Source organism: Epinephelus fuscoguttatus, linkage group LG16 (assembly GCF_011397635.1).
Source record: "Epinephelus fuscoguttatus linkage group LG16, E.fuscoguttatus.final_Chr_v1".
NCBI classification, from domain to species: Eukaryota; Metazoa; Chordata; class Actinopteri; order Perciformes; family Serranidae; genus Epinephelus; species Epinephelus fuscoguttatus.
Window position 1 is genome coordinate 2,560,691 of NC_064767.1, and position 23,650 is coordinate 2,584,340.

At 40.3% G+C, this 23,650-nt stretch overlaps 1 pseudogene; it reads left to right on the forward strand.

Annotated features, from left to right (window-relative positions):
* LOC125903537 (NACHT, LRR and PYD domains-containing protein 12-like) overlaps positions 1 to 23,650 on the forward strand; it is an 80,482-nt pseudogene that overhangs the window by 55,214 nt on the left and 1,618 nt on the right.

The window sequence follows — 23,650 nt, forward strand, 5'->3', positions numbered from 1 at the left end:
CACACCTTCAACACCACATTCACTGAACCTCTTTATCCTGGGTTTGGGCTCTGGTCACCTGGTTCCTCAGTGTCTCTGTGTTCTCTGTAGGAGGGAGAGTCTCCTCCTGTTAGAGAAACTTTCTCACTGCTGAACAGATAGTTCAGTCTGTACAGGACTTGTTGAGAACAAAATGACGTAACAACAGTCAGCGGGAACCAAAATCATCAACCCACTGTGGGCTGGATTCAAAATCACACTGAAGATCAAAGTAAAACATCATCATCAACTCATCATGTGACTCAGTGGTGTGTACGGCCCCCGCCTGCCTGTATGACCTCCTGACAACATCTGGGCTCCTGATGAGTCAGTGGATGGTGTCCTGGGGGATCTCCTCCCAGACCTGGATCAGGGCATCAGTGAGCTCCTGGACAGTCTGTGGTGGTACTTGGCAGCGTCAGATGCACCGATACATAACGTCCCATAAGTGCTCAGTTGGATTTACGTCAGGAGAACGAGAGAGCCAGTCAATAGCATCAATGCCTTCATCTTCCAGGAACTGCTTACACATGAGTCCGGGTCCTGCACCAGGGAGTAACCAGGGCCCGCTGCACCAGGAGGAACCCAGGGCCCACTGCACCAGGAGAAACCCAGGGCCCGCTGCACCAGGAGCAACCAGGGCCCACTGCACCAGGACAAACCCAGGGCCCAATGCACCAGGAGGATTCCAGGGCCCACTGCACCAGGAGGAACCCAGGGCCCTCTGCACCAGCATAAGGTCTGACAATAACTCTGAGGATTTCCTCCTGGTACCTAACAGCAGTCAGGGTACCGTTGGCTATGACATGGAGGTCTGTGCAAACCCTACAAATGTCACAGGCAGCATAACGTTCACCACGGTGTCTCCAGACTCTTTCACGCCTGTCACATGTGCTCAGTGTGAACCTGCTCTCATCTTTGAAGAGAACGGGGCGCCAATGGTGGACCTGCCAGTTCTGGTGTTCTCTGGTGAATGATGGAGCTGCACGGTGCTGGGCTGTGAGCACAGGTCCCACTAGAGGACGTGGGGCCCTCATGCCACCCTCATGGAGTCTGTTTCTGACAGTGTGGTCAGAAACATGCACACCGGTAGCCTGCTGGAGGTCATGTTGTCGGGCTCTGACAGTGCTCCTCCTGTTCCTCCTCACACAAAGGAGCAGATAGCGGTCCTGCTGCTGGGTTGATGCCCTTCTACGGCCCTGTCCAGCTCTCCTGGTGTAACGGCCGGTCTCCTGGTATCTGGTATCAACCTGACTGGGCTGCAGGTACGGCCTCATGCTACCAGTAGTGCCAAGGACACTAGCAGAAGACCAAACTAGAGAAGAATCAGTCAGGAAGGATAAGGAGAGAGCAACTGTCTGTGGACACCACATGTAAAACCATTCCCTTTTTGGGGGTTGTCTTGCTTTTGTCTCTCCATTGCACCTGTTGTCACTTTGATTTGCACCAAAGCAGCTGAAACTGATTCACAATCACTTGTGCTTCCTGAATGGACACATTGATATCCCTGAAGTTTAACTGACTTCCTGTTAGACTGTGACCATTGAGTGTTCGCTTCAGTTTTTAGAACAGTGTATATATCTTCATAACACAGGTGAACTTCACAATTGTCCACAGAATAATTGTTTGATAAAACAATTTTAACTATGTTGAAGATATTTATCTCAGGACTGTCATTTTAACTTTACTCAGTAGTTGGATTGCTGCCTTGATGAGGAAATATTTTAAAGTTTTTTTTAACAGGCTTTCAACACCATTTTTAAAAATTATTATTTTTAATTAGCCAAACAATGGTTTTAATGAAAAATAATTTATAATTTAAGTACATTTTACACTCAAGCCTCTTGTGCCACTGCCCCACAGAACACTCATTTAGAGTATTACTCTTTTTTTTTTTTTTAGCTAACTGTATTATAACTTTTAAAAGTGATTTTGACAGTGTTTTACATTCTCTACAGATGAAGACACAGCGATGCACAGGGCGCTCATCCACAACAAGGAACTTTCACTACATTTGTGAACCTGTGCTTCTGTACATAGAAAATGAAAGCAGAGAATTTAAGGGATATATTTCCAAGAAGTAAAACTAATTTTCCAATAAGTTAATAATACTTTTTTTTCTTTGGGATGTTGTGTGATATGTTGAAATAAAATGGCAGCAAGCCCCAGTATCTTATTTTGCTACTTTCCCCTTTGTGTCAGGACACTTCCTGCCAAATTTCATACTTGTATGACTATTCATGTCGTCGTAGTGCCCTAATATTTGCATTTACATCATTTCACCAGAAGCCTTTGTCTCCTCCAGGCTTGACTACTGTAATGCACTCCTCATCGGGATCTCTGGCAAGAGCATACAGAGACTGCAGTACATTCAGAACAGCGCTGCCAGGATCCTGATGAGGGTGCGCAAACACAATCACATCACCCCCATCCTGAAATCGCTTCACTGGCTCCCTGTCCCACTCAGAATTGAGTACAAGGTCTCCCTCCTCACCCACCAGTGCATTCACGGACATGCACCCCTTTACCTCAAGGAACTCCTCACCCCCCCAGACCTCCTCACGCACCTTCCGTTCTGCAACCACAAACACCCTCCAAGCCCCCAGAACCAAGCTCCGCACCACGGGTGACGGGGCCTTTTCCTCTGCTGCTCCGAGGCTGTGGAACGCCCTCCCTGACCACCTCAGGGCCCCACAGACTACTGATGTTTTTAAACGAGACCTAAAAACCTATCTTTTCACAAAAGCATTCTACTAAATGTCTTTTATAGGTTCTCCTTTTAACTATTTATCGTTTCTGATCATTTTTAATAATTCTTTTAAATTGTATTAATTCTAACTGTTTCAATTGCTTTTTTGTTTTTTGGTTTGTTTGTTTGTTTTGTTTGTTATCTGCTCTGTAGCACTTTGAGATTGCTAAAATGTAAAGTGCAATACAAATAAAATTTATTATCATTATTATTATTATTATTATTATTATTAAGCATGTCCCAAAAAGGGGTTTTAGGCCCCCTGAGACCAAACGGCCCCGAGCTGGGGGTGCTGGTTATCAACTTATGATGGCCCAGTGTATATACAGGCTAACAGGAAGTAATGATGAAACAAAGGTGGCAGAAAACATCATGAGGGCTGGACCTGGCTCCTGGCCTAATACATATTTAGAAGTCAATGAACTATCTTACTCAATTCAACCTGAACAACAAAGGTTGAAACATTTAGAAAGGTTGCCAAAATCAAACAGACACACCAACATAATATTTCAATGCAACAGGCAGCAGTTCAGGCTGTGAGACAGCACCAATGAATATTCAACTGTCAAGTCAATCAAACTCCCCTTGTTAACCCTGTTATATTGGTAAAGCGCCCTGTAGTGGCGGAATCCACCATGACTTGGCACACACCTGTAGCGCAGCCACCTTCAAAAACACACTCTAAATGAACCCAGAATCAATGAAACAATGAGTCTCCCGAAAGGAGCAAACCAACAACAGGGAAACTAAAAACATGCAGACACTCATATCACTTATTCCTACAATTATACAAAGGAGATTTGGGGAGAAATTGCTTTTACAATCAGCATTAAAAACGGCAACACAGCACACATTGTACATAAATAGCAAAATGCAGTGAAAGGCACATTTCACTTCAACCAAACTGTGACAGAGGAATAATCATTCTGCACTTACTTTATCATGGACGCACATGAAGACAAATAAAGTCCACAGATTGATGAGACAGAGTGCAGTTAGGAGTCCAGAAATACCTGTGCGTCTTCCTGCTAGAAAAAGTCCCACAATGCTCTGTGGCTATGATGTCATATTTCTGGGCCTTTTTTACACCTTCAGTCCCTTTTTGCATTTTATATCTTCCTCTTCTCTTTTGTCTGCAAACAGGAACCACCGTCCAAACATGCACAGCTCTGCCTTTTTTTGCTTTAAACATACTATACTGTGAGTTGTTCTGACACACTGTAGTGTGACTTTTTAACAGGTGTTTCAACATGGTTTATTACGAACTTGTTTTAACAATATTTTGAGTCTTTTTGACACACTATACTGTGACTCTGTGACTTGTGTGGACGTCACATATTAGCACTTATTTAATGTTTCATTGAGCACTTTTCAATCTGCACAGTGAAGCATTGCTCCCCCCTGATCTTCATCAAATTATTTCCAAATTATATGAATTGAGTGGGAGGATCCACCTGCAGAAAGGGTCCTGACTTTTTAACTTTAATTTCTAACATTGAACTATCACTGAATGTGGCAACGTGTTCTGCTATACCTCAAAGAGAATATTATTTTCATTATTATTATTATTATTTTAATTTCTACAAACTGACATAAGGAATCTTTTTTCATCATCTTTTTCCCCATTGTCCAATGGGATGATTTGAGAGGCGGGCCTTCTGTGGTGGTCACGACAACAAGTTTACAGTTGGTAAACAATGGAGGAGAAACTGGTGGTAGTGGTTGCTGGATACCCAGAGCTATACGGCCTGATGATAGACAGCAGGTTGTCAAACTGCCCCTGAGTCATCCTAAAATCTGCCTGTAAACGTCCATGATGGAGGAGAAGCTCCTGGACCAACTGGTGGTACTCCCCATGATCCAGCCTCTTTTTTAGGGTCTCATGTACCCACACAGATCTCTGTTTATCTGCTGACAGCCTCTCACCCTCAACCAGAGCTACAGACAGTACCCTCTGCCTCAACATGGCAGCAGCTACACACTGATTACTGCAGGATACATACAATAAAATAAACTAAGTAGCATACAATTAAAAAAAGGCAGTGTGGTGCGCCTTCAATTTTGCAATCTGCAAAACACTTTGTGTGTGATCAGGGCCTTAAAGGGGTTTTTGGGGGAGCGTCCTTATCTGCTGTGAGGGTCTGAGGACAGAAGGTTTCGTATGTCGTACAGATTGTAAAGTCCCCTGACACAAATTGTGATTTGTGATACCGGGATATATACGTGACATGGACTTGATGTGATTTGAAGAACACAATACAAAGAATAGCACAAAAACAAATGTAACTAGGAACATAAAAGTCAAAAAGTATGTCTTTTTAAGAGCAGCCATACAAGTGTGTAAACTGCAGTTCAATTAAACACACCTGGACCACAAACTGCAAAATATTCATCAAGCTTAACGGGACACCAAAGGAGGCCAACGTGTTGATGGTAAGAAGTATGGAGGAGCTGGACAAATACTGATGATCAACATGAGCTGGACTGGAAGGTAACAAACCTCTTTACACACAACCATGACACACACTGAAAGAATTCACTCATCCACATCTGGAGGCAATAGTAGCACAACTCAGAGGATCAGTGAACATGACAAACTGGAACTGCAAACATTTCAATACACTGATCACAATTTACTGGATATGGATAACTACTTCTTCAACTCCATCAATAATAACTGCTGCTATTACACTGATGAACAATATAACTGCATCAATAAAGATGGTAGATGATCAATCATACACATTAACAGCAGGAGTCTGTATGCAAATGTTACAAACATCAAGGATTACCTGAGTCGGTTTACACACTTATTCAACATCATTGCAATATCTGAAACATGGATCAACATGGAAAAAGGGGTGGACTTTGAGCTGGAGGGGTTTGAGTTTATGCACATGGATCGGCAGAATAAAGGTGGAGGGGAGTTGCAATCTATGTGGACAGAAATCTGAACTTCAGGGTGTTGGACAATATGTCAGCTGTCGTTAACACCACGCTTGAATGCAAATCACTTGAAATATACAAAGAGAAAAATAAATCTGTAATTATTAGCTGCATATACAGGACACCAGGTTCCAGTATTGAACTGTTCATGGACTGGATGGAGGAAATGTTTGCAAAAAAAGTCATAAAACCATTTTCATCTGTGGAGACTTCAATATCGACCTGCTTCATACAAATAAACACAAAATGACCGATGATTTCATTCATACAATAAACAGTATGAACTTATATCCAAAAATCACCAGACCCACCTGGATAACTTCCCACTGTGCCACGCTAATCAACAATATATTCACAACTGACATGATGAACAACACAATAAGTGGACTATTAATCAGTGATATCAGTGACCATTTGTCAATTTTTACAGTATTTGACAGCAGCTACAAGATGAATCAACCTGACGACAAAACAAAATTGTGCATATGAGGAATTCTTCAGAATATTTAGAAGATTATAGGATAAAAACTGTCCTATAAAAATCATCACTAGGAGACTAAAATATGCAGATCGTCCTTGGATCACAAAGGGGTTACAAAATGCCTGCAAAAAGAAAAACACACTTTATAGAGAATTCATGAGACAGAGAACTGAGGAGGCAGAAAATAAATAAAAAAATATAAAAACAAGTTCACTAATATTATAAGAATAACTAGGAAAGAATATTATAACAAACTATTAGATGATAACAAGAATAACATTAAAGGTATATGGAAAATATTGAACACTAATAAAAATGGATCTGGACAAGTAGATTACTCTAAATATTTGATAATTGATTACACTGAAAAGTATAATATGAATTAAGTGGTTAATGGTTTCAATAAATTCTTTGTAAGTGCTGGACCTGATCTTGCAAAACAAATCCCTGATCCAGGAACATCTGAGGAGCAGAATGATCATTTCATTGATAGAAATCTGAGTTCAATGTTCCTCACAGCAGTGGATGAGAAAGACATTTTAGATATTGTTGCTAAATGTCCAAATAAGACATCTACTGATTGGGATAACATTAATATGACTGTTGTGAAAAGGTTCATTGAGGGAATATCAAAACCATTAATGTATATCTGTAATTTATCATTTCAGACCGCTACATTTCCAGACAACATGAAAACAGCAAAAGTCATAGCTCTGTATAAATCTGGGAACAAACACCACTTCACAAACTACAGACCTGTTTCATTACGACCTCAAGTCTCCAAAATTCTAGAAAAGCTTTTCAATAACCGGCTGTAAAAATTCATAGACAAACACAAATGACTCACTGAAAGTCAATATGGATTCAGATCAAACAGCAACATCACTGGCATTAATAGATTCAGCTGAGGAAATCACAGATTCACTGGACCATAAACTGTATACAGTTGGAATATTCATAGACATAAAAAGGCTTTTGACACAATAAACCATGATATATTACTCAATAAACTAGAACGCTATGGCATCAGGGGTAAAGTGTTGGACTGGGTGAGGAGTTATTTGTCTAACAGAAGGCAGTTTGTGAAGCTGGGTGATCAGTGTTCAACATGTTTGGACAATACTTGTGGTGTCCCCCAGGGGTCAGTGTTGGGCCCTAAATTATTTGTTCTTTATATCAGTGATTTATGCAGCATATCAAAAGTATTAAAACTGGTGTTATTTGCTGATGATACAAATATTTTTTGTTCTAGCAGTGAATTGCAAATTTTAACGCAGGTGATCAATTCAGAACTGAGTAAATTAAAAATATGGTTTGACAGAAATAAATGATCATTAAACCTGAACAAAACAAGACTGATACTTTGTGGAATTACAGACAGCACAAGTAAGTTTGGACTCTGATACTTGAATTATTTTATGAAGGCTCATATTTCATGTTTATTGAGGCCTCTGTTGGTCAAAGTGCTCTCATAGATCAGAGGATCATTTCTACTCTGTTAATTAATAACTGAATCAACTCAATAACAATGTTTTATTATGATGAAATAACCAGTCTATGAAGGAAGGACCACTGTAGTTATTTTACATGATCTGAGCTTTGAACTCTGATAATCTGGATTTGTGTGTTATCTGCAGTCACAGAGACAAAAGTTTTCAAAGTGAATCCAACAGAAACAAATGAGAGCATCTGTGAGTGTGAGGACGATCAGCCGACGGTTTCATGTCAGAATAATATTCTTTGTTGTTATACTATGCTAATATTTAAAACAAAACAACAATTTACTACCAGGAAATATTCAAAAATTATTAATTGAAAGGCAGGGGGGTTATAACTTCAGGGGAAATTTAAAGTTCAGGACAAGACTACAAGAAAAAGTTTTTGTATTTCTATCTGTGGAGTGAAACTATGACAGCGTTTGAATGTGGAGCTCAAGAAATGTTGAAACATAAAGCAGTTTAAAAAGATGATTTTCAGGAGGTACAAGAATGAAGAAGGTCTTTGACTATCAGCAGGTATTTACTCATTTATTTATTTACCATCAGTTTTGTTTATGTACGTTTGAGTGTGTGTACATACATAATTTGTGTATATATATACAAAGTTTGACAAAGCAAACATATCTGTCATGATTGGATAAGGATATAAAGATGAGATTATTTTTTGAATAAGGTATAGATATATAAATTTATATTTTCTAATTATTTATATCGTGCTGGAAGACAAATATTATTGGTAATTGATTTAATATATTAGAATTAGAATAGGTCTAGGAGAATTAATTATTGTACAGCTTTATACTGATGGGGAGCTACATAACTGACTATTATTAATATATGAAGAAGGGGTGGGAATAAATAAGTTTGTACTTCCTCCCACTCCTTTTTGGACATGTAAATGAAATCATTCTATGTTGTTTTCAGTTTTCATGCTGCCTTCAGTCTAATGTTTTTGTCTTTATGTCTGTCAACCACTGTATGACTATTTTGTTTGTGGTATCAGAGTGGCTGCTGCTGTGTGTTAAACTTTAACACACAGTCAGTTCAAGCTGCTGCACAATCTGCATATTTATTCATTCAATCATTTCTAAGACTATTTGCAATCTGTTTTCCTTACACAAATCATTATAAATAGAATAGACAGAGTTATGTAAGAAAATGTGACTCTGACATTGCGCAGTTTGCTGTTTTGTCCCTTGCAGCAAATCAGTCAACAGGAAACATAATTCCATTTCCTTTTCTGCTTTAGAAATGTATAAAATATTACTCATACATATGCATTAACCACACACTAAATGTCAGTGTTTGCATTCCACAGTTTTTAAGTGGCTTGCTGCATTGATTAATCCAAATTTCATCAATGTGGCTTCATACAATGTGTGTATTTCTGCCAATAAGTTTATATACAGCCTTAAAAGTGGCTTGATCTTTTCTTAAACTAGCAAATAATTCCTCCACACTACTGTAAGTATTATTCTTATTCAACAGTCCTGACCTAAAAGATCCTGGGAACATTGTCTTTTAACTGTCCCCTGATTGAGGCTGGTGGGTAAGGGAGATTGGGCCTTTGCGGTAGCTGCTGCAAAGCTTTGGAATAGCCTCCCACTCTCAATTAAATACTCCCCCATCATTGACAGTTTTAAGACAAATTTTAAAATGTAGACGTTTTCAATGGCCTTCGGTTGTCTGTAGTCATTTTAAGTATTTTATAATATAATATAGCATAATATAATAATAATAATAATAATAATAATATAATTTTAGTATTTCATAATCTTTTTTACGTTCGTAATTGTTATTACTGGTTTTATTCAGTCTTTATTTGCATACATTTTATATTGCTATATATTTGTGTGTCATTCTTTTTTATGAATAGCACTTTGGTCAACTGCGGTTGTTTTTAAATGTGCTATATAAATAAACTTGATTTGATTTTGATTTGAATAGCCAGTGTAATGGCTTTCATAATCTTAACTACCTTCTCACCTTGCATTTTATCAGCTACACTCTGCCCTTTTTATTTACATTCCTTCTCACTGCTGTGACATATAAATATAGAAGTGGAGGGTGGCCTGGGAAATGTAAACTGTCAAACTGTTTCTCCTGTCTTTCTTTTTTTTTTCCTTGCATGTTTTGGAATGTCTTTCAAAATAATGTCTTAACACGCTCATCTTGTGATGGTAAATCGCATGTCACTCATTGATCAATAAAATGAGTTACCTCTTCATCTGTGTTTTTTATGAATTTGTGGTGCTATCCAAAACAAGCAATGAACATAAGGTAAACCACATTGTTGAAATTCCACAGAATAAAAGTAGTCCAAGATTTTTCTTGTGATGGAAACATGAGTACTTCCCTCAAAAACAATACCATCTAAAATCAAACATCTTTACTGCAGTGACAATACAACGGTGCAACAGTTCACATCTGTCTGCCCAGTCTAAATCGTCAACTGTCTGTATTTCTTCTTCCTGTTTCAAAATGCTAAGGAGAAGACTTGTCCAACACAAAACTGCAGAAGGAAACGAAGAGAACTACAAAGGGACACCAAGCTGACAGACATAAGCTAAGAGGTCATGCTTTGCTCTCTGCCAAAAAGCTGGGGTACCTCTAATAGCTCTAAAAAAAAAATGGAACCCATCATCAAACTGACAATATTTGCTCAGAACAACAGGCATAACAAAAAGAACAATAATAATAATCATTATAATCATAATGATGCCATTAATAATAAACAATAATAATGAAGAAGACAAGAAGAGGAAAAAAAGTTTTCATAGGCATTTCTAGACATACAGACTCTATTACTGAAATGTCCAAATAGTTCTGCCACCTTCGTTTTTAATTCTTTACCTCATATACTTTATTCCACATACTGTATCTTTTATAAATGTGTTTATAGTCAGCTATTTCCTTATTTTTTGTATTCTCTGCTTCATTAAAAAATACTTAGATTTCTTACATGTTAAAATTATATTTAAAGCAGTACTTCACCTGCAAAATGATCATTTGTATACAATTATTTACCATGTTACATTGATTCTGTGAAGAAAACTTTGTTTTTTATGTCATGTTTAATATTAATACACCTTGGTTTAGGACTTGTTGCCTGTCTTCAGTACTCACTGCTTCATTCCTCATTAAATGAACCTCTGCCCTCTGATTTTGGATGAGGAAGCTCACATGACTGATGAATCCACTGAATGAACCATCTGTATTATCTTTTGTGTGCGGGTTGTGCACTCTGCCTTGTTGATACCTACTGACATTTTATTATGAACATGTTTCACGGACCTTTGTTGCATGTCATGTCATGTCCATCTCTCTCTGTCCCCATGCCCTGCCTGTCTCTGTTGTCTCATTTAAAAAATACACTCAAACATCATAAACAACTGACTTAACTGACTGTAGCTGTCTTGGGCTCCTGGCATGTCATCAACGATCATATTTTCACAACACACCAACGTCTTTTGCATATCTTAGCTTTCATCATTTCCTGGAAATCTGTAAAAATCACTGAAAAGACCTCTTACTGGAGAAATACAGACTGAATTCTTGAAATATCTAAACTGTACAACCAGCCTCTTTTTTAAGTCTTTACCTCATATAAGTTATTCCACAAACTGCATCTTTTATGAATGCATTTATAATCAGCTATTTTCACAAATGTTTTTTCAGTGCCACTTCTTTTCTAAACACAAAAATGCTTTCACTGCCTACATGTCAAAATATATTTGAAGAAATACTTCACCCACAAAATTACCATTTGTATATCAATTAATCTTTGTGCATGCATTGACTTTGTGAAGAAAACTTCTTTTTTTTTTTTTTAATTCTCTGTTCAGCATGGATGCATTTTACAAAGGCAGTAAATATTCTCAATTTAATTAAAGTAATGGGGGTCTGTGTTTAACAGCTCCAAACTATATCAAAACATCTGTTTACAAACTCTCTCACAACTCCTACAGTATAATCCAAGTCTCTTTTATCCCACATGTTCTTTTGTAAAATAAGATCAGCGATTGAGTGTTGATGTTGTCAGTGATGGGGAGCTTTATTCGTTCTCAGGTTTATTTGCAGTGTGTGTTGCTGCTGTGGGTTAAACTTTAACATGTATCATATAAAGTCATATAGATGCAGCAGCTGAACTTTGAACTGGGCGCTGCAGGTTGGTTCATTACAGTGTTTGAGTGTGACAGCAGCCTGCAGACACAGAGGACTGAATCCTGACGGAGGACAACAGAAAACTCTTTGTGTCCACAGACCTGGTCCAGACAGCAGAGAGCTGCAGAGTGATGACGTCCATAAGAAGAAACTGAGCAAGTGGACCTTTGATTGATTCCAGTCTCTAATGTGTCTCTGTTGATTCATGTGTCCACCTCCTGTCTTTGATCCAGACTCCACAGCACAAAGTTTATCTGACAACAAACACTTTAAAGTCTAATGATGAACCTGTCTGTCTGTCTGTCTTCATCAGGAGACTGCAGGTTATCACCAACATGAAAAGGTATCACACTCAACACTTGACATCACATTTGATCCTGTTTCACCTTCAACATGTTCATCAACTCTCTGTTTCCTGTTTCTCTGCTCTCTCACCTCAACACTGACTCATAATAAACCTGTAAATGTACTCAAAGAGCCACAATGTGTCAATATAACCAGTTAATGGTCGGGACCTCGGAACCTCCGACCTTATGAACGCCGCTTAATCTAAAGCAGATTAACAAAACACATGCAGGTTAGTCTGTCACACCTCGTGTTAAGGGGTGTACCCTTCAGACAAACTATAGAAAAGCAACATACTTAAAATGACATGAACTTTTATAGAATTTACATCCTTAAAATGACAAACTTTTATGATAGCAACAATAGTTATCTGCTGCTGTGTGTGTATTAACTCTGGGGTTTTTAACCAGGGGTTACACAGAGACAAAAGTTTTTAAAGTGAATCCAACAGAAACAAATGAGAGCATCTGTGAGTGTGAGGACGATCAGCCCACGGTTTCATGTCAGAATAATATGAATTGTGTTCACACTTTAGTCTTTGTATGTATGTATTTGTGTTGTATATATAGTGAACGTTACATGATGTGTCTCTGTTAAAGTGTCTGAAGCAGCAGACTGAACACATGTTGCACAAACTGTTGATACAAAAACTGTTGGAGACAAACTCTGATATTAATCACAGCTTCAACTGTTTGTCATATGTCATGCTGTATCCATGGCAACAACTGCAGTCCTCATGTTAACCCTGTGGACTCAGCAGTGTCACAGTGTTAACAGTGAGAATTTAAACACATGACAGAATGAGTGAAGTGTGGGAGGGCTCAGTGTGCAGGTCCACAGGGTGGAGGTTTGGATTGTGAGCTCCCCCTGGTGGTCAGTGAGGTTTACAGCTGCTCTCAGTGTTCCTGTCAGTCTGCTGTCATCCTGTAGGATTCTACTTCTCCTGTTGATAGCTGCTGATACTGAGGCTGAAGACTGAAAACTAAATTTCCCTCCCTGCTGCTCTTCCTCTCTGTGTGCTAGGATCCATCAGAGACCAGACTCCCCTTGACCTGAACCAGAACCTGGATCTGGACCTGAACCTGATCCCAGCTGTGTGTCCCTTCAGACTGACCAGTCACAAGAACATGGCATCGATGTTAAAGGACAAAAAGTCTTTGCTGCACAGTAAGCTGACATTAAATGTTAAATGAACCTGACAGCTTCCCAGTTTAACTGGTCTTGTCTCCATCATCATCTCCATGCCCCAAGCCTCGCTTTCTGTCATCCAAAAGTCACTCATGAAGCGAGTACAGTCTCAACACAGTCTCTTCCACGGTCCATATCCCACTCAGTCAATCTCCACTCAAAACACAAAATCCATCATGTAACTTTAGCCTCCCACCATTGTCCCAACAACCGCGGCCTAATGCTAAAAGAATTCTCTCATGTCAGTCGTCATGCTCACTGCTCCGTCAACACGAGCTCTCTTCTGGAGACCATCATCACCCCCAAAGAAAAAAATAAAGAAAACTCTGAAACGTTAACAGACCTGTTCTTTTTCTCAATCTGTAGAGTTTAAGACTGTTGCATCACCACCACCCACTGGATTGCAACAGTTTCACAGTGCAAACTATTTACAGTGTCCATTCAAATAGATCCCAATCAAGACATCTTATGTTTTGTAATCCAGACCCAATTATGATCTGCCAGGCAGTCGTAGTTGGAAATCCAACAGGAGTGGCCGGAAGCTCCAATAAGAAAATGTGCAGAGTGAGCCCGGTCTCACTCCAAAGTTGTCAAAATCCGACGCTTGGGCAGTGACTTTCAGTGTCAGAAAGCAACAGAAAAAGGCTTTTAACGTCGACATGACACATGACCGGTTGCCGTTATAGTTTAACAGTGACTGGTGGCATCGGGGAAACGCAGCAGGACAAGTTCAAAAGTTTAGGCGGTGAAAGTCTGACAGGGGCGGTCTGGAAGGGCGGTGTTCAGGTCCCCTAAGATTCTTAAGCCAAAACCCTGTTCTTTTATCCTCAACCTAACCACATGCTTTTGTTGAACAAAAAAACGTCTGTTGGCAGTGTTGTACCAACGTAGTGCAATTTTGAAAGAGACTGTATGTAGACGTTAACTTTTCTGTGAAAACAGAAGTGTACTTTGAAAGAAGACAATGCATGTAGCAGGCTGAACTTGACATGGTGTCCCAGAATGCACCAATGGTTCCTTGCACATCATACGTGGATGTGGGAAGTCCATGACCAAAAGTCAATATGTGATGAGGTTGGAGTGAGAATGTGCTGGCAGGGCTCTGGTATCATGTGAAAGATGGTTTTCAGATGTTGGTCAAGATGTTCAGTGACTGTGCTGTCCTGACATCAGTAGGGAGTTCATTCCACCACAGAGGAACCAGAACAGAAAAGAGTCTTGACCCAGATCAAAGACCACACCACCAGGGACAGGGCAGCTAACTGTCCAGAGGTAAAGGAGGAGGGTAGGGTCTGATGGCTTGTTAGTATGAAGGACCAGCTGCAGAAGTCTGAAGACAAGCTGCAGTTCAACAAGACAAAGATTAAGCACTATCAGAAACTGACCCTGCACTCAGATGTGCTGCGTCCAAAACCCAAAACAGGCCACAGTTTTAACTGGAGTGGCAGCTCAACAGTGTGAAGTCTTAGCACATCTGACTGACAACACAATGGTTCAACATTCACATACACTGAATACAAACAAGCATTGAGATAAAATAACTTTTATTATCCAATAAAACCAGTGAAATCAGAGACAGAAATCTTGTGTGTTCAGTAAATGTCAGTGTTTCTATCAGTTTCCAGCAGCAGAGAGAAAAGTCCCCTGTACTCAGCTGTGTGTCCATGAAGAGCGATCAGTCTATGGATCGTTTTGATGAATTCAAAGATGGACGTCCTTCTTCTGACCCACTGTAAGTACTTAAAACTGTCAACTGAAACAGATGGGCTAACAGTTACACAGATACAGAACTGGTAGTTCATGATTTACAGTGTTTACATCTGGTTTTCATGACAATGAAATATGGCAGAGCACAACATCTTTAACTAACTGGTGTGTACGTGTGTAATTCATAACTCAAAGCAGTCTCCTGGTGCAAACACAATGTGAGCTAATTCTTTCACAGAGTCAACCAGGGGAGGCCAAAGTGTCAGATCGCTGCAATTTTTTGGGGACTACCTGAAGTCCTCTGGGCAGTAGTTCTAGATTTTTTAAGGACTACCTGCAGCAGTATGGCAAACAGTTTCTGAAGCTTATGGTCCAGATGCAGAGGCTTGAGGACTCACTAAAGTGTTCTGGAAACAAATTAAAGAGGTTGTGGACTAGCTCCAGAGTTTTAGATCAATTGCTGCAGAGGTTTTTGGACTACTTTCAAAAGGCTGCGTCCACGCTTCAGAGTTCTGGGAACAACCAGTGAAGGTATATGGACTAGTGGCAGATGTTGGGGCCTAGCTACAGAGGTCTGTACACTAACTACAGAAGTTTAAGGACTACCTGCAGAGGTCTGGAGGCAGAGCGCAGTTTGTTGAGGAGTCAGTTGGTCAGTTAGTTTAAGAGTTCCCTTTTGAAGGGTTGACCTTATGTCCTGGCCTTTGTAGGTAAGTAGTCTTTGGTTTCACAGATGCCTCCAGAAACACCCTCTGATTAAAGCTAAAGCCTCAGATTGCTAATTGCAATTATAATCAGGGAATGTAGTGCAGGCTCCACCCACAAATGACCAAGACAAAGCTTTATCACTGACAGAAACTGGCCGTGCTCCCAGATGTGCTGTGGCCCAAAGACAAACACAGGTCACAGTTTCAAGTGTAGGGGCAGGTCAACAGCATCAAGTGTAAGCCTGGCACTGCTATAAAATTCCAAAATTCCAAGTATCACATCAGATTGTGGTGATCAGTGCCTTTAAGCACACACGCCGCTGCCTCACACACATCCACCAGTCAGGTCAAGGAATATCTATGCTGTGTTTTATGCTGAATAGAAATCTTGTATGTTCAGTAAATGTCAGTGTTTCTATCAGTTTCCAGCAGCAGAGAGAAAAGTCCCCTGAACCCAGCTGTGTGTCCATGAAGAGTGATCAGTCAAAAGACCATTTCATTGACTTCAAAGATGGACGTCCTTCTTCTGATCTGCTGTAAGTGAATGAAACTGTTGAATGAAACAGATGAACTAACTGTTGTGATCCTCAGTCATGAGACACAGAATCAGGTGTCCATCATTTACAGTGTTGTTTACATCTGGTTTTCATTCTGATCAATCATGACAGAACACGTCTTTAACTAACTGGTCTGTGTGTTTTTGTAAATGATATAAGTTCTACAGTCTCCTGGTGCAAACATCATGTGAGCTCACTGTTGATGGTTCCTCCACAGAGTGGACCAGGAGAGCTCAGAGGTTCCCAGTGCTCAGTCTGCCCAGCAGCATCAAACACACCTGGACTCCATATTTATGGTCTGTACATGTACAACAACTACTTTGACATCTATTCTGTTCACAATCATCTCCATGCTGCACTTTTTACACCAGTGGATTGTCAGTGTGTCCAACATGGATCTGATGTTTGAGTGTGTCATTCATATAATATTCTGTTCCAGCTGCTGGAGGAGAACATCCTCACTTTTGTGAAGAACGAGCTGAAGAAGATCCAGAAGGTTCTGAACTCAGATTACCCAGAATGCTTAGAGAGTCAGAGGGAGGATGAGGAGGTGTTGGATGGTGAGGATGAAGAGCAGAGGAGGAGCAGCAGAGAGGCATTTCTGAAGATCACACTGAACTTCCTGAGGAGAATGAAGCAGGAGGAGCTGGCTGACTGTCTGCAGAGCAGTAAGAGGATTTCTATAAAGATTTAACATGATGGATAAATGGGACGTTTACTAATGTCTCAAGAGACGGACCAAAATATATTCATATACTCATTCTTTGAGGAAATGACATGTTGAAATATTTTCTTTGTCTTACTGATCGTCTTTGTTGTGTTCATTCAGGACTTCTTGCTGCAGTCTGTCAGCGTAAACTGAAATCTAACCTGCAGAAGAAGTTCCAGTGTGTGTTTGAGGGGATCGCTAAAGCAGGAAACCCAACCCTTCTGAATCAGATCTACACAGAGCTCTACATCACAGAGGGAGGGACTGCAGAGGTCAATGATGAACATGAGGTCAGACAGATTGAAACAGCATCCAGGAAACCACACAGACCAGAAACAACCATCAGACAAGAAGACATCTTTAAAGCCTCACCTGGAAGAGATGAACCAATCAGAACAGTGATGACAAAGGGAGTGGCTGGGAAAACAGTCTTAACACAGAAGTTCACTCTGGACTGGGCTGAAGACAAAGCCAACCAGGACATACTGTTCACATTTCCATTCACTTTCAGAGAGCTGAATGTGCTGAAAGAGAAAAAGTACAGCTTGGTGGAACTTGTTCGTCACTTCTTTACTGAAACCAAAGAAGCAGGAATCTGCAGGTTTGAAGAGTTCCAGGTTGTGTTCATCTTTGACGGTCTGGATGAGTGTCGACTTCCTCTGGACTTCCACAACAATGAGATCCTGACTGATGTTACAGAGTCCACCTCAGTGGATGTGCTGCTGACAAACCTCATCAGGGGGAAACTGCTTCCCTCTGCTCGCCTCTGGATAACCACACGGCCTGCAGCAGCCAATCAGATCCCTCCTGACTGTGTTGACATGGTGACAGAGGTCAGAGGGTTCACTGACCCACAGAAGGAGGAGTACTTCAGGAAGAGATTCAGAGATGAGGAGCAGGCCAGCAGAATCATCTCCCACATCAAGACATCACGAAGCCTCCACATCATGTGCCACATCCCAGTCTTCTGCTGGATCACTGCTACAGTTCTGGAGGATGTGATGAAGACCAGAGAGGAAGGAGAGCTGCCCAAGACCCTGACTGACATGTACATCCACTTCCTGGTGGTTCAGACCAAATTGAAGAACATCAAGTATGATGGAGGAGCTGAGACGGATCATCACTGGAGTCCAGAGAGCAGGAAGATGATTGAGTCTCTGGGAAAACTGGCTTTTGATCAGCTGCAGAAAGGCAACCTGATCTTCTATGAATCAGACCTGACAGAGTGTGGCATCGATATCAGAGCAGCCTCAGTGTACTCAGGAGTGTTCACACAGATCTTTAAAGAGGAGAGAGGACTGTACCAGGACAAGGTGTTCTGCTTCGTCCATCTGAGTGTTCAGGAGTTTCTGGCTGCTCTTCATGTCCATCTGACCTTCATCAACTCTGGAGTCAATCTGATGGAAGAACAACAAACAACATCCCGGTGGTCTAAAGTCTTCAGAGACAAACGGAATCTGAAGTATCTCCACCAGAGTGCTGTGGACAAGGCCTTACAGAGTCCAAATGGACATCTGGACTTGTTCCTCCGCTTCCTTCTGGGTCTTTCACTGCAGACCAATCAGAGACACCTAAGAGGTCTGCTGAGACAGACAGGAAGTAGCTCACAGACCAATCAGGAAACAGTCCAGTACATCAAGAAGAAGATCAACCAGGATCTGTCTGTAGAGAGAAGCATCAATCTGTTCCACTGTCTGAATGAACTGAATGATCGTTCTCTAGTGGAGGAGATCCAACAGTCCCTGAGTTCAGGACGTCTCTCCACAGATAAACTGTCTCCTGCTCAGTGGTCAGCTCTGGTCTTCATCTTACTGTCATCAGAAGAAGATCTGGACGTGTTTGACCTGAAGAAATACTCTGCTTCAGAGGAGGCTCTTCTGAGGCTGCTGCCAGTGGTCAAAGCCTCCAACAAAGCTCTGTAAGTACAGAGACAGTTGGATTCATATATCATAACTTAAATGCTCTGCTGTCTTTTGAAGTTAATATCTTTTTTTTCCCTTTATGATATCGTCTCTTCAGGCTGAGTGGCTGTAACCTCTCAGAGAGAAGCTGTGAAGCTCTGTCCTCAGTTCTCAGCTCCCAGTCCTCCAGTCTGAGACACCTGGACCTGAGTAACAACCACCTGAAGGATTCAGCAGTGAAGCTTCTGTCTGATGGACTGAAGAGTTCACACTGTACACTGGAAACTCTCAGGTCAGATCAAGCTGCAGACCATCTGAAATGATTTCACATATTTCTCTAAACTCCATACAGTTTAAACATTCTCTCTCATGTCAGCATTTCTGAATCTGACAAATGTTCAATCAAGATTTGAAACTTCACAGTTCTCTAAACTATATCATGTTATTTGGATTGACTCCCTATTTATGAGTTAATCATAATTAACTGTGAGGATTTTAATCTGTGCTCAGAAGAGATTATACTGCAGATCACCAAATTTAGTGGGTCCTCACTTGTTACCATCTGGATGAAGTTGATATTTCAGTTTTACTGAACAAATTTAAAGTGTTCTTCTTGACTCAGTGTTATAATGCAGGTCTGTTAGTTTCCTGTTAGCTGAAGTACTAACTGAGATCTTTGTTCCTTTAGATTTGACTTTAGTCCAGACTCATTAATCAAAGAGGATTACAAACATGTGCAATAATGTAATTTAACTTGTGCAATAACCCCATTTCACCCTGACTGTGTATTCGCTATTTAGGTTACTATATATATTTTGTAAATAATCTTGTTTAGGTTACAATATATATACATATATGTATACATATATATATATATATATATGTATACATATACATGTATACATATACATGTATACATATACATGTATACATATATATATATATATATATATATATATATATATATGCATATATACATATATACATATACATATATATATATATATATATATATATATATATATATATATATATATATATATATATATATATATAAACACACATATATATATACATATATATATACATATATATATATATATATATATATATATATATATATATACACACAGTACAGGCCAAAAGTTTGGACACACCTTCTCATTCAATGCGTTTTCTTTATTTTCATGACTATTTACATTGTAGATTCTCACTGAAGGCATCAAAACTATGAATGAACACATGTGGAGTTATGTACTTAACAAAAAAAGGTGAAATAACTGAAAACATGTTTTATATTCTAGTTTCTTCAAAATAGCCACCCTTTGCTCTGATTACTGCTTTGCACACTCTTGGCATTCTCTCCATGAGCTTCAAGAGGTAGTCACCTGAAATGGTTTTCCAACAGTCTTGAAGGAGTTCCCAGAGGTGTTTAGCACTTGTTGGCCCTTTGCCTTCACTCTGCGGTCCAGCTCACCCCAAACCATCTCCATTGGGTTCAGGTCCCGTGACTGTGGAGGCCAGGTCATCTGCCGCAGCACTCCATCACTCTCCTTCTTGGTCAAATAGCCCTTACACAGCCTGGAGGTGTGTTTGGGGTCATTGTCCTGTTGAAAAATAAATGATCGTCCAACTAAACGCAAACCGGATGGGATGGCATGTCGCTGCAGGATGCTGTGGTAGCCATGCTGGTTCAGTGTGCCTTCAATTTTGAATAAATCCCAACAGTGTCACCAGCAAAACACCCCCACACCATCACACCTCCTCCTCCATGCTTCACAGTGGGAACCAGGCATGTGGAATCCATCCGTTCACCTTTTCTGCGTCTCACAAAGACACGGCGGTTGGAACCAAAGATCTCAAATTTGGACTCATCAGACCAAAGCACAGATTTCCACTGGTCTAATGTCCATTCCTTGTGTTTCTTGGCCCAAACAAATCTCTTCTGCTTGTTGCCTCTCCTTAGCAGTGGTTTCCTAGCAGCTATTTGACCATGAAGGCCTGATTCGCATAGTCTCCTCTTAACAGTTGTTCTAGAGATGGGTCTGCTGCTAGAACTCTGTGTGGCATTCATCTGGTCTCTGATCTGAGCTGCTGTTAACTTGCCATTTCTGAGGCTGGTGACTCGGATGAACTTATCCTCAGAAGCAGAGGTGACTCTTGGTCTTCTTTTCCTGGGTCGGTCCTCATGTGTGCCAGTTTCGTTGTAGCGCTTGATGGTTTTTGCGACTCCACTTGGGGACACATTTAACGTTTTTGCAATTTTCCGGACTGACTGACCTTCATTTCTTAAAGTAATGATGGCCACTCGTTTTTCTTTAGTTAGCTGATTGGTTCTTGCCATAATATGAATTTTAACAGTTGTCCAATAGGGCTGTCAGCTGTGTATTAACCTGACTTCTGCACAACACAACTGATGGTCCCAACCCCATTGATAAAGCAAGAAATTCCACTAATTAACCCTGATAAGGCACACCTGTGACGTGGAAACCATTTCAGGTGACTACCTCTTGAAGCTCATGGAGAGAATGCCAAGAGTGTGCAAAGCAGTAATCAGAGCAAAGGGTGGCTATTTTGAAGAAACTAGAATATAAAACATGTTTTCAGTTATTTCACCTTTTTTTGTTAAGTACATAACTCCACATGTGTTCATTCATAGTTTTGATGCCTTCAGTGAGAATCTACAATGTAAATAGTCATGAAAATAAAGAAAACGCATTGAATGAGAAGGTGTGTCCAAACTTTTGGCCTGTACTGTACATATATATATATATATATATATATATAGATATAGATATAGATATATATGTATATATATAGATATTTACTTTTATTTTTTTGTTAATAATCCTGTTTATTTTAACTATATATTTGTAAATACTCTTGTTAAATTTCTTATATTTTCACGTATCTTTCCACTCTTGCAAGGAGCACCTCTAACAAAAATAATTTCCCCTCGGGGATCAATAAAGTATTTCTGATTCTGATTTGAACATAAATATTTTTCTTCTTGTTGATTGTTGTCTCTGTAGGCTGAGTCACTGTAACCTCTCAGAGAGAAGCTGTGAAGCTCTGTCCTCAGTTCTCAGCTCCCAGTCCTCCAGTCTGAGACACCTGGACCTGAGTAACAACCACCTGAAGGATTCAGGAGTGAAGCTTCTGTCTGATGGACTGAAGAGTTCACACTGTACACTGGAAACTCTCAGGTCTGAAGCTGACAAATGTTCAATCAGGATTTGAAACTTCACAGTTCAGAAACTCCTTTCTGGTTCAATTCCACCTACTGAACAACATACAGATATGAACTCTGGCTGATATAGAAAAGACCATTATGCTTTCATATCATGTTATTTGGATCGACTCCTTATTTATGAGTTAATCATAATTAACTGTGAGGATTTTAATCTGTGCTCAGAAGAGATTATACTGTAGATCACCAAATTTAGTGGGTCCTCACTTGTTACCATCTGGATGAAGTTGATATTTCAGTTTTACTGAACAAATTTAAAGTGTTCTTCTTGACTCAGTGTTATAATGCAGGTCTGCTAGTTTCCTGTTGGCTGAAGTACTAACTGAGATCTTTGTTCCTTTAGATTTGACTTTAGTCCAGACTCATTAATCAAAGAGGATTACATTTCAACACAGATATTTTACTTCTTGTTGATTGTTGTCTCTGTAGGCTGAGTGACTGTGACCTCTCAGAGAGAAGCTGTGAAGCTCTGTCCTCAGTTCTCAGCTCCCAGTCCTCCAGTCTGAGACACCTGGACCTGAGTAACAACCACCTGAAGGATTCAGCAGTGAAGCTTCTGTCTGATGGACTGAAGAGTTCACACTGTACACTGGAAACTCTCAGGTCAGGATTCATCAACATGTTCAACTGATGGCCACTTAAATCCTGATTTACATTAGTTGATAAACTCATAACCATCACAGGATTGTCTCTGCTGATATGATTTCAAACCACTTGTGTTTTGTGTTTCAGTCTCTTTCCATCAACATGTTTTATCTTGTTTTTTTTCTCTGTTGTTGGAACTTGAAATATCAGAGAGGAATCAGTGATGTTGTCAGATAGTTGGTGGACATTAGTGGGTGTTTGGTTGGGACTAGAAAAAAGTCAGTAATAATGTTGATGTAACCCCACAGTAGGCGACAGTATGGCAGTACTGTGGTACCCACCCTCACATTATGTGACATGTGTGTTGTTTTGTGTGTTTGCAGTGTCAGGCTGTCTGATCACAGAGGAAGGCTGTGCTTCTCTGGCCTCAGCTCTGAGCTCCAACCTCCCATCTGAGAGAGCTGGACCTGAGCTACAATCATCCAGGAGACTCAGGGGTGAAGCTGCTGTCGGCTGGACTGAAGGATCCACACTGGAGACTGGACACTCTCAGGTATGAAGAGGCCTGCTGCAGCCACACACACTCAGTCTGATAGAGGAGGTAGAGCTGGAAACTTTGTCTCTGTCACACTGTCAGCCTGGCTCATATGACCCTGACACACCAAGCTGACCTCAAACAACCACAGCTGATAAACACTGACTCATCAAACTTCAAACAGTGGGGATGTTTTGTCTTCATCATCTGCCACCAGTGGGTGTCATCATAATGGGAATGTTTCCTGATTTAAAAGGAGTTTAGCTTCACCTGGATTTGGTTTGTTTTGCACTGACAGAGAGTTCCCTG